The following is a 15221-nucleotide window of genomic DNA, read 5'->3' as shown; positions in this document are numbered from 1 at the left end:
TTCATAGGCACCGGGGACACCACCTCTAGGTGACCGTATCATATTAAAAAGGGGATGGGCTGTGCAGCCCCCCTCCCCAAGCCTTGTTGGGCCCCAGGGGCTCCATCCCTGGTGCAGCTCTTTACAATAGGTGGGTGCCCTGGTGCCCACATGGGGCACACACAAACCAACACGTTGGGAGCTGCAGGGAAGGCCCCCGCGGTCCCAGCTGGCTCCCCAGCATGGCACGAGAGCTGGTATTGCTCTTGCCTGAAGGGAGCAGATACTTTATGCACCATCTCTTTGAGCGGGAGCAATATGTATTTAGTTACCCATGCCTTTAGAGAAAAATTTCACTCCAGTACTTAGACACATCTATGTTCTCCTGATGATTAGGAGAGATATTCACCATATGCACCACACATGCACCACACCGCTTCCTCCTAGTTTCCATTTGGCAAATATTACATCAGAACCACTGTAGAGAATTGCTCATTGTCAAGGGCTATGTGTCCTACCCACAGTTTCGTGGAGGCCCAATGAGCAACAAGGAAAGAAGCATCCCAGAAAACAGCTTACTGAGAAATACAGACTCCTCTATCACGATATGATGGAGGAATCTCGTCCTCAACTGTTAACAAGTTGAGGCATACGCCTCTTATAATGATAACCCTCCACCCATTTGACATAGAGAGGACCATACAAAACATATCCATATCAAACTAACTAGACCTGATTGTGGGAAGCCAAAACCGGCCATAGTAGTTCCATAGTAGAACTCTTTGAATATCCAAGGCATCTTTTCTTGGAGGTACTGCGTAATCAATATCAAGATTGTGAGAGAATTGAGTTCCTAGTTGAGGGGGTGAAACTCTACCCAAGCAGTAACCACAATCCTTGATAGCGTGAGGCACGAGCAAACCCCAAATTAACCCATGCTCAACCCTCTGGTAGCTTGGCACAGAGCAGTCAGGCTTAACTGAGAGGCAGTGTGTAAAGTACTTATGCAGCACTTCAAACAGTAATAAAGCGAAAACACAACACAAGAAAAATCCCACACCGAATTTAGAGATATGGAGCAAAATGTAATAACTAATTTGACACCAAAATGACAAACATCCAATCAGTAATTCTAGAGATATGCAATTTTAAAGATTTAAGTACAAATATTGGCGAAAAACCAAAAGCACCACTTGGGCTATTTAATCATATGAGACCAGGAGAAAGTCACAAGATCAGGCCAATTGCGATGGAGCACAAGTCAGATACAGAGACAGGGTTAGTGCTGCTGAAAAGTTACTTGGGTCAGTCCAGTAAAATGAGTCTTGTTCACGTGGGAGGGGGTCACAAGGAGCAGGGAAGCATCACGGACGGTTTTCGATGTAATGCCAAGATCAGACCTGGCATCGTATACAGTTGTCGATGTAGTGTGACGTTCCTGTTGGCGTTACAAACGACTGGTCGGAGCTTCGCGGTGGTGCTCCCCATGAGCGGTCGATGATGTAGCGTAAAGGGTCAGGTCGACAGAACTTCGGGTTGGCGGGCAGTGTGAGTGACAAGGTTTTGGTGCCAATGAGCCTGTTTGCAGTCACGAACAGCCCAATAACTTCAGTTCAGCTCCACTGAGGCCACACCAAAGGTCCAGAACCTGAGGGGCAGTTCTTGGGGGTGAGGGACTGAATCCAGCTGGATGTAGGTGCTGGTTCAGGTGGTTGCAAGCCTGTTATGTCCCTGTGGCTCTGAACAAGAGGCCAGCAGACTATCTCTTGGAGTCACTCTATAAGTCCTGACTACAGGCCAGTCATGTGACCCAGAGAAACATTGCAGCTACTAAATGGCTAAGGCAGGAAAATCCCATCTTTCTAAAAGTGGCATTTTCAAAACTGTAATTTAAAATCAGACTTTACCATAGGAGAGTATTTTTCATTACAAGGCCATAGACACCAAACATGAATTGGTTATCTAGTCCTATTTGGAAATTACAGCTTATTAAATGTAATAAGGGAATGACCATGGGCCCGATTCACAGAATTAACTTAAGACAAAATCCTAAACTTACTACCATTTTGGTATTCACAGAAGGCACTTACTCATTTTGGTATTCACAGAAGGCACTTACTCATTTCGGTATTCACAGAAGTTAGTAGTCCTAACTTTAGGACTCCTAAATGCCTTCTATGAATACCAAAAGTCTTAAAATTAGGATTTTTCTCAGTTTAGGAGTAGTAAAGTTAGGACTCCTAACTTTACTACTCCTAAACTGAGAAAAATCCTAACTTTAAGACTTTTGGTATTCATAGAAGGCATTTAGGAGTCCTAAAGTTAGGAGTTCTAACTTTACTACTCCTAAACTGACAAAAATCCTAACTTTAAGACTTTCGGTATTCACAGAAGGCATTTAGGAGTCCTAAAGTTAGGACTCCTAACTTCTGTGAATACCGAAATGAGTAAGTGCCTTCTGTGAATATCAAAATGAGTAAGTGCCTTCTGTGAATACCAAAATGGTAGTAAGTTTAGGATTTTGTCTTAAGTTAGTTCTGTGAATCGGGCCCAATGTTATCCTATGGGAGAGGTAGGTCTTGCAGAAATGAAAAATTAATTTAAGAGTTTTTCACTAGCAGGACAAGTAAAACTTCAAAGCACATGTCCAACTTTTTAAATACACTGCAACATTCCCTCTGGGCCTACCCCAGAGGTGAACTATTTGTATTAAAAATATATTTTCAAAAGTAAATTTAATGTGGCATTTGGATATAAGCCAATTTGACCATGTTAAGAGGAGGGAGCACACGCATTTTAGCACTGCTTAGCAGTGGTAAAGTGCACATAGTCCTAGAGCCAGCAAAAACGAGATCAGCAAGAAAATGGAGGTGTGAAGGCAATATGTCTGGGGATGACCCTGCAGAAAGGGCCAAGACCAACACTCTTCAAACATGTCTTCACCCACTGACAACTGAAACCAGGCTTCACCATGCTACTTATAAATGGTACAACAAAAGGTGCTGATAGAGAAATATCTACAGAAGACCCATGTAACGTCAATAGAGTTAACGCATAAAGCCCCACTTTAATCAGCAGAGGGGCAAACCTTGCCATTTATTTCAGTTTTGTAGGTCTCACCCACAGCTTTAGCCGTCTGTTGTTGAGGACCTATTGAGAACAATTCCCATTGGTCCCCATTTAGAGTTTGATGGGTGAGAGACATCCATCATGAAGTGGCAGAGGTTCCATTATGCAAAACTCGAGGCTCCCCTATGTAGAGCTGGCTGAGCACCATGATTCCAATGACAGTGTTTCTGCTGGCGGAAACCTTTGACCAACAGCCCATCCACCATTGGGTCATCTTTCAATGTATAACAAAACATCAACCATATTTAGGGGTTTATTCCAATGCAAATGTTTACTACTTATGACCGCCAGGGAAAGGCTGGTGGTTGCGAACAGTAAAGCAAAACATTACCCCTATGAATTTGGAAACAATTTCCAACATGTCAGGGACATGGGAGATTGTTGTTTAAATTGTTTTTATTTAATTTGTATAGCAAGTGCTTTAAACATAGCTCCCACTCAGTAAGGCTTCAGTTCCATCAGTGGAGCTGCTCTGGCAGTGGCTCAGTGGAAGGAACAGATATCTGCTCCTGCCTGATAGACATCTCCAAGGATGGTGGAAGATCTTTTATCAGGTCAGTGGAGGTCATCTTTCCTCTCACCTGGTGGACCACCATACTTGATGAGGCCCAAAGAGTGGGCTTTGGGCAAACCTCTTACTCATGTTTGCATGACTTTCTTCTCAGCGCCCTTCACTGCTCCTGACTCAATGGCTTTCCTTTCTATTCTTGTCTTTATCTTTCCCAGGAGCATTTTGTTCTCAATGTGTTTTGATTGAATGACATGTATCCTCTAGAGGTGCATGAGCTAACAGGGAGAGCCAAGCTAGAGTCGAGTCAAAGATCTGACTCAGCTCTAAGGGCCAGATGTATCAAAGGGTTTTACTCATTCTGTGTCTATGGGAAAATGTGTTCATACATATGGCCCTAAAAGCCCATGCATGAGCCGAGCCCTGAAAATAGTTGGGATGTAAATCAGGCAACAAACATCAAATAAAAGTATGGAATAAGGTCTTTAAAATTCAAAACAGGGTGTTTCTTTAGCATGCACACGTGTTTCACTTTAGTATATCAAATTATATCACTGTATTGAGAAGTAATTGCTAAAAGTGATCATTTTTACACCTGAACTTGGAGATATTCCTGACCCCGCCCTGAAGCGAATGGTATTAGTGAACTAGAAGGCAAGTCAGTTGTCATCTGTACCCTGATGTAGCCTAGATGTTTGTTAGGATTACACCAGCAGGAGGGAAGAGAAATGCTTTCTCAATAAGCCTACCAAATACCATGTATCTTGCATTGAGGTTGATTAAAGAAGTGAATGAAGTCATTACCTTCTAAAGGGATCCTGCCTTTATATGTGCAGTATCCTCACCCACTTTCATGGCATGCTGCCAACACCTAATTTTACATTTGTGTGGACAGTTTAGCTTGAAGAGATATTGAGCTCTAAATGAAAAATTAGGGATTGATACTCTACAGAATCAAATACAATTGACTGAAGGTATACCCAATCTGTTCGATTTTATTTGTGGGCTCTCTTTGACAGGATTAAAAATGACACAGTAAAATAAGGATCGTCTCTAGGCACCAATCATCCTACCATCTCTGTGTCAATATATGATGCTTCAGCCAATATTAAATGCTCTGATAGGCTGACAGCCTTCTTCAGGATTCACAGATCCCTGTTGCCTCCACCTTGCTTAGAGACCCTGGATAACACTAGCTGCACTGCCTCCCCTCCTGAATTACTGCAACTATAGAGAGGCACGAGCGTTCATCTAGGGGGCTATATGGGTAAATGGGCAGATGAATGCAAGCTGAGGGAGGCCAAGGGAGGCCGGGAGGATTAGACAGCAGTTTTAGACCTTGTGCTTAGATCCGACAGGGCTTCTACACGGGCTTCAAAACCACTGCATGCCACACCCTGGTTCCCAGATATCTCTTGCCAAGAGGGTGTGTCCAATAGATGCCCTGCAGCCGCTCAACAAGGTGCAAGCTGCAACGGCCTTGCCTCCGTACCTACGTCAAGGAGGCTGCAAGCCTAATGCCTGCCCACTTGCTGGCTTCTGCCTTTCAAGTCCTCCCAGGGCAGATATCCTTACTTCTTTTTCTTTTCCTTTAATGACCCCCCCCCCCCCTTGATTGTTCTCTTCTTTTTATTTTTTCTGCTTATCGGTGGCCAAGAACCAGTGCTCACAGTTAAGGACAGAGGAGGGGGAGGGGCGGATCACTGACTTTGCAGTACACACGTCAAACAGGAAGCGGCAAGAGGCACTATGGCCGCTGCTCTGGCTCAAATCTGGTCCGGCAGTCCCCACCATGTAGCAGCCCGCACCAGTGTGCCAGCGCACCGGCACCAGCATCGACACCAGTGACACGCTACTCCTGGGCCACTACTGTACCACTGCTCCGTATCGCTGCCGCCCCTCGCCTCGCTTCTTGCTCGCAGAACCACACCCAACAGGTTCAGTCTGACCGTTTCTGACAGTTTCACCCAGTCATGTTACCCAGGAACAGGCTGCTGGCACCAAATAGTTAGGACAAGAAAAGGCCAACTTTCTAAAATTATGTATTAACAATTACCCAAATCGAAATTATTCAATTTGCACTTTTGTTCCAGGTCAAGTAATTGAATTACTTTAGCCCGTGTATTTATTTTCAATTATTTTTGGATTATTATGCAAGTATTTCATGTGCACTTTGGCATATTTTTCAGACTACATTCAAATATAAGGCACATTATATCAACTCTATCTAGAAAAATCAAGTTAACAAAAATTCTCATGCAAACAAAATTCTTCAAAATGACTTAACTGAACATTTACATTAAAAATATGATGCATAACTCAAAAGTGGTCTCCCTTAGAACCAGTCTGATATTTTGCATCATAATGAGGTTACAAAATTTGTTTTGCTTGGACAATGAACCTCTTGTTCATATTGTCCCTTTGGGGTTATATACTGTCCCAACAAAGGCAATTCAAAATGAAATCTCAAAAATCTTACAGGAGGGATTTGATAATGATTTCATTGGCCCCAAAGAATTGGAATTTTCGAAGAAATTGAATATACGATTCCCTGTGATTTATTTCTTACCTAAAATTCACAAAGATTAATAACATCCTCCAGGACGACTGATTGTTTCTGCATGTGATTCAATCCTGGAACCAATTTCTCAATATGTAGATACATTCTTAAAACCATTTATTAATGTTATACCATCGTATCTAAGAGATACAATGGATTTTATCAATAAAGTAGAAGGACAACAATTCAATCCAAGTACACAATGGATGGCCACATTTGATGTTCTCTTATTGTATACACAAATTGCCTATGATGAAGGAGTAGAAGCCATGGAATTCTATCTGGAGTCAAGGCCATGACCCCATAGGGTCCCAACGCAATTTATTAAAGTTTGCAGCTATAGCCGTCAAGAAAAGTCATTTTTAAATTTGGGGACGAGTATTTTATTCAGACCAAGAGTACTGCCATGGGCTGTTCTTTCATACCGGAAATGGTGGTATATGGCATTATTTAAAGATAAATTCCTCTACAACAACAACACTTATTCCATCTATATAAAAAGGCTCAGGTACATAGATGACATTTGGTGTCTATGGAGTGGGGACAATGAAACTCTGTCTTCTTTCTACACATGTCTCAACAACAGAAGACCAGACATTAAATTCAGTATGGCAAAAAATCAAGTTTGACATTTCTAAATGTGGAAGTCAAGTTCATAGACGAGAAGTTAGTCACAACCCTACACCAAAACCCAACCGACAAGAACAATGCCTTGCACTATAAAAGTTTCCACACTGGGAACTTAAGAGATAATCTGCTTTATGGGCAATTTTTGAGGATCAGAAGTAACTGCACCGCAAACGAAGACTATTTCACCAATGCAGCTATACTCCAGGGGAAACTTAAAAAAGGGTTATCCACACAAACTCTTGAAACATTCATTAAAAAGAGCTTGGTATACACCAAGGGAGTGCCTTCTTGTCATGAAAGAAAAGAAACCCCTTGAAAATCTAGTATGTGTAGCCACATATTGTCCACAGACGAATAATTGTTTTTAAAAATCATTCGAAACAATTGGCATCTGCTAAAAAAATTCTGAATGTGTGTGTGAGTGTCCACTATTTGCAATGAAAAAGAATGCAAGTATAGGTAAACACCTAGCAAGAGCCTGTAGCACCCAGAAAGTAAGAAAAATTAACTTAAGAACTCAATGGAATATGAAACCCCTCGAAAGGCATCACAAATGCAGCAATTACATAGCTTGCAGTCTAACAATTAAAGGTACGGTGTTCCAAAAAGACAGCATACAATGAAAACATAACAGTTTTTCGAATTGTAGAACCAAAAATGTTGTGTACGCAATCATTTGCCTCTGTGGAAAATTATAGATTGGTTAAACCGATCAAGAAATAGAACAGAGAATAGTACAACACAAGTCACGGAGTAGAACAAAAACAGTCACAGCCCCCCTGGTAAATCATTCCATCAACAGGGGACACACAGAGAAAGATTTCCAATGGACAGTACTAAGTATTACGTTTGATAGAATCAAACCAGAGAGGAGGAGACTCAAAAGCGAGCTTTATGCGAGAAGCAGCATACTTGATTTTGAGATTAAATATTGTCATTATTAGCCTCAATGAAATGTCAGAATTACACTGACTGTAATTTAAGAAGAAAAGTCGACATAGAATGTGAAGCTAATTGCATGAATAGATGCCTCAAAACATGTCTGAAGAAGACTGATATAGATAACAAACCAAAAATTCCCTAAAACATGGCATTTTGCGACTTAATAACTTTAAGGTTTACAAGCACGATGGTTACTACAACAACCAGCATGCAACGGGGAGCCCACTGGGCATTTCACTCTTTAAGTTCAAAGCTAGAAATCAGAATCATCAACCGCCAGACAAGCTGGAGTTTGACTCAGTAGCATTTGGAGACACGAAAGTCCCCACTGCAACTTTTTAAAGTAAGCTTTAAATAACAGGAGATATCAAGAAAGCAAGTTGGTAATTAAAATTCAAATATATCTAAGTTATGACACCACATCAATAGCACGTCTTACAAACAGGGACCCACCATAACATGCTGACCAAATATCAAGCGCGTGATATTTTTATAAAATTTCTTCAACAGACGAAGCCTCCGCTAAAGAATTGTTAAAGAGATGCACAACTAGCTAACCCGTAACCAAATATCGCTTGGCATAGAGAAACCGGAGCATGCAAAAGATCCAATGTTGCATGCTGGCAGCATTGAAAGGGAAGCTGGCATAGGAATATATCACCTGAACAGACAATGCGAAAAATTGTAGCATTACATTATAAAAAATACTTTCCACATATAGTTTGCTTGTCTTCTTGAGTGTTGAAACAGTACATTTTCAACGTTTGCATGTTTGTTTGGTTTGTCTGTATGTTGTTTGAAAATTGTCTCTTCATGTGAATGAAATATAAGGCACATGTTAAAATGATATTGTTGTATATATTGTATTTAGGTGTTTTATTCCTTGTTGTCATGCTAATTATATTTTTCAATGTTAATTAAATAAATATGCACTTACTTTTTTTAGGCTTGTAGTTGCTTTCTGTCATGTAGAGTAGCATTCTCCTATCCTCAGACAGCTGAGGCTGCAGCTTTGTATGTTTGATGTCGCCTCTGTTTCTACATCTTATTAACTGTTGTTTTCTATTTCGTAATTGTTCTACTTTAGAGAATATGCTACAAGTCCCCGAAAAAATAGCAGTATGCTCATAAAGCTAGAACACATACTATCAGTTGATGAAGATGAAAAGTATACTATTCATTTCATAACAATCAAATTGTTTACTTGCAATGAACAATAATCAGCTGCATATAATACCAGAATATTTAACTATGAAAGACTGCATAGAATACCAAATATTAAACTATGAAAGCAGAATGCATCCTATAAAAATCAAGAAAAGTGCAAGCTCCACCAATCTAATTTTACATATACATAATTAGCTCTTATTTTTTTCTTTTACAGAAAAAGAGTATCAAAATCAATTTTGTAAAGCATAATCACCCCAAAAGAAAAGAAAAAAGCAACTATATGCAACAGAAGGTGCTCCCCTAATGATAAAACAAGTTGAACTAAAGGAAGACTGTGGTAACAAGAGAATTAAAGCAGTCCAAAGAGATTTGAAGTGCATAGAAAAAAGCTATCTAGCTAAAAGAGACTTCATTCATTGCTTCACAGAATCAACCTGTCAGGGTCCTGAGGAGAACCCAAAAACAATGAGAGGTTTGAAATGTGTCAATGGCTATACTTGGGGAGTTTCACAGTTTAAATGATACTCTATAGTAGCCAATCGTATGAAAGACTTTGGAGGCCTACCTACACAGTGTGCTCTATAACCCCCAAGGAACAATATGAAAAAGAGGTTAATTTTCCAAACAACACTAATAATTGTCACCTCATTATGATGCAAAACATCAGACTGACTCTAAGTGAGACCACTTTTGATTTATGCACTATATGTTTTATGTAAATGTTGAGTTGAGTAATTTTGAAAAATGTTGTTTGTATTAGAATTTTCGTTAACTTGATTTTTCTAGATAGAGTTGTAATAATGTACCTTATATTTGAAAGGTATGTCAAAGTGCACATGAAATATTTGCATAATAATCAAAAAATAATTGAAAATAAAAACACGGGCCAAGGTAATTCAATTACTTGACAAAGTAACTATGGCAACCAGGGAATGGGCATTCCCCTGTGCCGTAAGGTGATCACAGGTGGGAGTACGTCCTCCCGTGTTACATACTGTTCCACAAAAAGTATCCCACCATCTTGTGAACACTGTTCACAGGTTCCTGCAACTAACCCTGGAAAGTTAGATATGGGAAGATCCTACATGAAGCAATTTAGTTGTTACCCACTAGAGAGTGGGGAAGGAAACACTTCCTTTTGTTTGTATTACCCTCACACAACCTAGTGGTGTCATGCTTCATCATTGGGTCACCCTGACCCCTACAAGTCAGGGTGGGCTTTACCGTATTCCAGGGGGCTCTTGATGAAATATAGCCAGGCGGAGTTAAAGATTAAAAATCCACAATCAGATCCCAGTATCCCTTTATTCGTGGACCTGTTAGAGATATTAAAATGCTAAACAAGGGGGGTCAATAGGAATTTTATGATCCTATGACACTAGCGCCAACATGTTTCAGTCCTTGATTGTCCCAAGAGGTCCTGGACTTTCATTAGGGCAAACGAGGGTTATCCTCCCTGGTTAAAGTGAAAAGGAGAGTCCCTATTCTACTTTTATATCTTAAGGGCAGAAATCTGCTCCTTAAAATAATACACCAACTATTTTGTCTTTAGTAATTTCTTTACTCCATCACTCTTTGGGAGAGTATGTACATCACAAGGACTTGGACCCAATAGGTATAACCGCGGGGCAGGACCCTTGATGATGGTTTGACTAAAGGGCTACCCCTCAGATCCTGGAGTCCTCAGTGATGTGCATACTCTCCCACGAATAAAGGGATACTGGGATCTGTTTGCGGACTTTTCATCTTTAACTCCCCCTGGCTATATTTCATCAAGAGCTCCCTGAAATACGGTCAAGCCCACCCTGCCTTGTAGGTGTCAGGGTGACCTGATGATGAAGCGTGACACTACTAGGGTGTGTGAGGGTAATACAAACAAAAGGGAGTGTTTCCTTCCTCACTCTCTAGTGGGTAACAACTAAATTGCTTCATGTAGGATCTTCCCATATCTAACTTTCCAGGGTTAGTTGTAGCAGCTTGTGAACAGCGTTCACAAGACTGTGGGATACTTTTTGTTGAACAATTCAATTACTTGACCTGGAACAAAAGTGCACATTGAATAATTGCAATTTGGGTAATTGTTAATACATACTATTAAGATGGCCTAACCCAGCTGTTTAAAAGGGCCCAACGCCTTTGTGTGTACTTAAACTTTCTAAAAGTGGCATTTTCAAAACTGTAACTTAAAATCCGACTTTACCATTAAAGAGGATTTTAACTTACAATTCCTCAGACACCAAGCATGAAATCCTTACTTCCTTACATAGCAAAGGTTAGCATTTAATATGGCAACCCAATGTAAGCCTATGGGAGAGGAAGGCCCCACGATAGTGACAAACACATTTAGGAGTTTTTCACTTCCAGGATATATAAAACTTAAAAGTATGTGTCCAACTTGTTATTTACAATGCAGCCTGCCCTATTGGCTACTTATGGCCTATCTTAGGGGTGACTTATATGCAATAAAATGGGTGTTTAAGGTTTGGCAAGGGGGTTATATTGCCAAGTAGAATTGGCAGTTTCAAACTCCATACAGGCTGCAATGGCAGGCCAGGGACATGATTTAAGGGGGTTCTGAACTGGGTGGCACAGTAAGTGCTGCAGGTCCACTAGTAGCATTTAATTTACATTTCAGTATACAATATCCCACTTTACAAGGCACTTATAAGTAAATTAAATATGCTAATCAGGTGTAAGCCAATTTGACAATATTTTAAGGAGTGAGCACAAGCACTTTAGCCCTGGTTAGCAATGGTAAAGTGCACAAAGTCCTAAAGCCAACATAAAAAAATCAGCAAAATAGGAGGGTGAAAGAAAAATGTTTGGTAGAAGACCAACCTACGGCCGACAGGTCAAACAGCTTCCTTTTGGATACATTCATCAGTGCTGTTATCTGTTGGGGGGATGCTGTGCACGGCAATTGCAGCAAACAGAAGCACACAAACGGATATGCCCACACAGTCAGTGAAGTAGCAACCAATCTCCTCACGAGCATGATAGCGACCCACATTGATGGTTTCAGTGACTTCAGATACATCATTATGTGTGTGTCTATGTGTGTGTCTTAAACCAAAAGCAAATGGTCGCATTTTCCAACATGTTTGTCCCTATTAAATTATAGCACCTAGATCTTCAGTTTGAGAGGCGATGAACCGCAGCTTGGATAGCAGATTAGGGTGGGCCTTTTGTGGTCTCCCTGCTCAATGTTACCATCAGAGTTCTCATTTCTTTTGATGCATTGCTAGCAGAGGTTGACCCAGGTATAATTTTGGATCTTATGGCCCATTGTGAACATGTCATGAGGGTACCCACTTCTGGCATAATGCTGGGCCTGGAACAATGATGGTCATTAAAACATCAGATCAACAAGAAGGGAGAGCTAGGACTTGGAAATGACCGTCTCTGTCCCTGAACTATGTTTTAAACCAATTAAGACGGCCTTTGTTAAATGGCTATCTGTCACAGTGATGTCACAGGATCATCCTGAGGACACCGAAATAGGTTACTAGGCGGGCGAGACCATAGATCAATATGAGACTTATATGGCTCCCCCCTCCCAGGACCAGATATGTGAGCCAGTTAACAAATTAGTGTACTAGCCTTTTGAGGACCCATAATACGGTTAGTCCTTCCAGCATAAACAGTACTCCTTAGCGTGAGTACTAAAGATGCATTAACACGTGGTCTATTTTTACCACTCACTTTTTTCACCATATTCACCCTACACTTTATTTTTGAGAGGTCCTGAAGAAAGCCTTGATGTTTTTCATAAAGGCTGAAACATGTCAACCATCAAAGGATAACATTAAGATACAAACAGTAGCCTTAACGCATTATCCACTCTCATGTTTTTAATATACCCTGAGTTGCCTGAAATAAATATTAGTAGGTAGAAACTCAGAGGTAATTTTAATTAGCACTCACTTCATCACACTCACTGACACCTCAAACCCGCTCCCCTGTAAACAGGTGTCGCAGCACAGCTGAATAGCATTTGGCTACTCAGCTGGGACCCGATGATGAAGCATGACACCGACTAGGTTGGTGTGTGAGGGTTTTCTAAACAAATCTTTGAGGTACCAGACATCACTGTGACAGATAGCCATTTAACAAAGGCAGTCATTAAAACATAAAATGAACCTCAATGCAGTGCTGGAGCCCACCCCTAGGTTAGATATAATATAATGGTGTTACCTTGTAGCATAATGTGGGTGTTCGTACCATGAACCAATGTTTGTACCAAACATAACAGTTTTTCGAATTGTACAACCAAAAATGTTGTGTACGCAATCATTTGCCCCTGTGGAATATTATAGATTGGTTAAACCGATTAGTACCCACTTCTATCTAATGCTGTTCCTCGCATAATAGTTGCCATTCCTGGCATATTACGGCTAGCCTTGGTGTGGTGGTGGCCACAGCCAGCTCAATGCGGGTGCTTGTTGCAATTCTGAGCAGATTTTCTACATCAATCTGCAAGAAATACAAGCTGCAAGCAAGTCAAGGTGTGAGGTGGACATTTGAAACATTATAACAGAATGTGATCTGTGCAAATGCTTATAACAAAGTACATATGCTCACTAATCAACTAATCAACGTACCTAATATTCCACCCATGCTCTCATTTTTTCATCAATATATTGATGCATCCATTTTTGACTAACATTTTTATCCATTCACACACTCGTCAGTAAATCCACGTTCTAAATCTCTCATTCAACCATGCATTCTTGCATCCATTGAGATGTTTTTTGAACTCTCCATCCACGCAACTATGGATTCAAACTCACCAGTTAGTGAAAAAGCACTTTCACTTAAAAGCCAAACCTGATGCTTTTGACAAAGTTTGTAGGGGTTGTTTTGCCTTATTCTCGCTCTATTGTGTTACGTTTAGTGTGGTCCTTTTAAGATTGCTTTAAAAAAAAAAAAAAAAAGGAATTGAATCCTACAGTTACTTTAAGTGTGGGGAAAAAATGTGCAGTTAGAGTTTTAGATGCAGTTATTCCGAATGAAACGTATATTTTAAAGGCATCATGCATTGTGTTGTCAATGTCGTATGGCTATAATTTAGTTGTGTTCATGTTCTGAGATATTTATGAAATAAAAACTGTTCAGATTTAATCTTTTCCTAGGAAAACGCAGCCAGGGTGAATGGGTTGCAACTCTTTGCTAAGCACGTGCTTTTCAGTAAGCATTTTTCAGGTTTCCCCCCCAAAAATGTACTCAGCTGTTTCATGAGAGCCCGCTAGCTGAACTTAGCCAAGACAAATGTTCCTGGAGAAGGAACTGCAGCTTTCATACCTCACAAATAACAGGATTCGGAGGGGCAGGAGCCAAAATACACTGACCTCACTTCACGTAGGCTATTTAAAGCCAGAGGGCCACAAGTTTATTTTCATCTCTTTGCCACAAATGGTATCACTGGGCCCATTGTTTGGTGCCATTACCAACAACGAAGAGGGTTCATGGAGGAGCTGGCAGACCTTAGGAGAAGGAAAGGAGAAGACAAATTGCTTTTCTGAAAATAATCAGCTGGAAAGGACAGGCATGTTTCACAATTTGCTATCGAATGTATAATTTACTGCCACATCAGCATGCGTTCGAGATTCTTAAAGAACACAGTCCTGTGGCTTGTTGAAGCTTTATGTGAAAAAAGAACCCATTTAGGAAGAAACCAATAATCTTACCCAATAACCAAGAAGCCATAACCCTGACCTTGTTCACAGTGAACTTATTGTACTCTAAACAACCTCTACAGGACGTTGACTCAGCCATTGGCTTCTTTAGTCAGGAACCTTCAGCTATTCGCAGGAAACATTGTCAATCACAGTAGGATCAGCCAAGAGGATACTTTATCCTCACCCTCCCCACGGATAGATATTGAGTGTATCCTTCTGCCCGCTTTGTAATGCATAACGAACCATTTTACATCTGAAAAGTACACTCTGGACCTGAGTCGCAAAAGGCCTCCACAATCATGGCGGAGGCCTTGCACTCGTGGGGGAGTCTCTGCACTCGGGGCGATACCACTGAAATTCACCAGTTATAGTTAGCTCTGGTAACTGTAACTCGTGCCCTAAGGTAACGATAACTCACGCCCCTGCTATGCACGGTTTTCTTAAACATAATTCCATTGCAAATGTTGCAGTGATATCATCAATGATGTCATAGAAGATGTAATGAGTGATGTAATATGTGGGGTAATTAGCAGTGCATGGCGAGGGTGTGAGTTATAGTTACCTTAGGGCACAAGTTATAGATACCAGAACTAACTATACCTGGTGAATTTGAGCGATTTTGTAT

At 40.7% G+C, this 15221-nt stretch overlaps 1 long non-coding RNA gene across 1 annotated transcript in view; it reads right to left on the bottom strand.

Moving 5' to 3' along the window:
- Positions 1 to 15221, bottom strand: part of LOC146863177 (uncharacterized) — a 192025-nt gene that overhangs the window by 56466 nt on the left and 120338 nt on the right. The window contains exon 2 of the long non-coding RNA XR_014978566.1: positions 14267 to 14401. This is a non-coding gene — a long non-coding RNA (uncharacterized LOC146863177). The remainder of the gene's footprint in view (positions 1 to 14266; positions 14402 to 15221) is intronic.

The sequence above is a fragment of the Triturus cristatus genome, chromosome 2_2 (assembly GCF_964204655.1).
Source record: "Triturus cristatus chromosome 2_2, aTriCri1.1, whole genome shotgun sequence".
Taxonomy (NCBI): domain Eukaryota; kingdom Metazoa; phylum Chordata; class Amphibia; order Caudata; family Salamandridae; genus Triturus; species Triturus cristatus.
The sequence above is the reverse complement of the archived record's forward strand: the minus strand, read 5'-3'. Positions and strand labels throughout refer to the sequence as shown.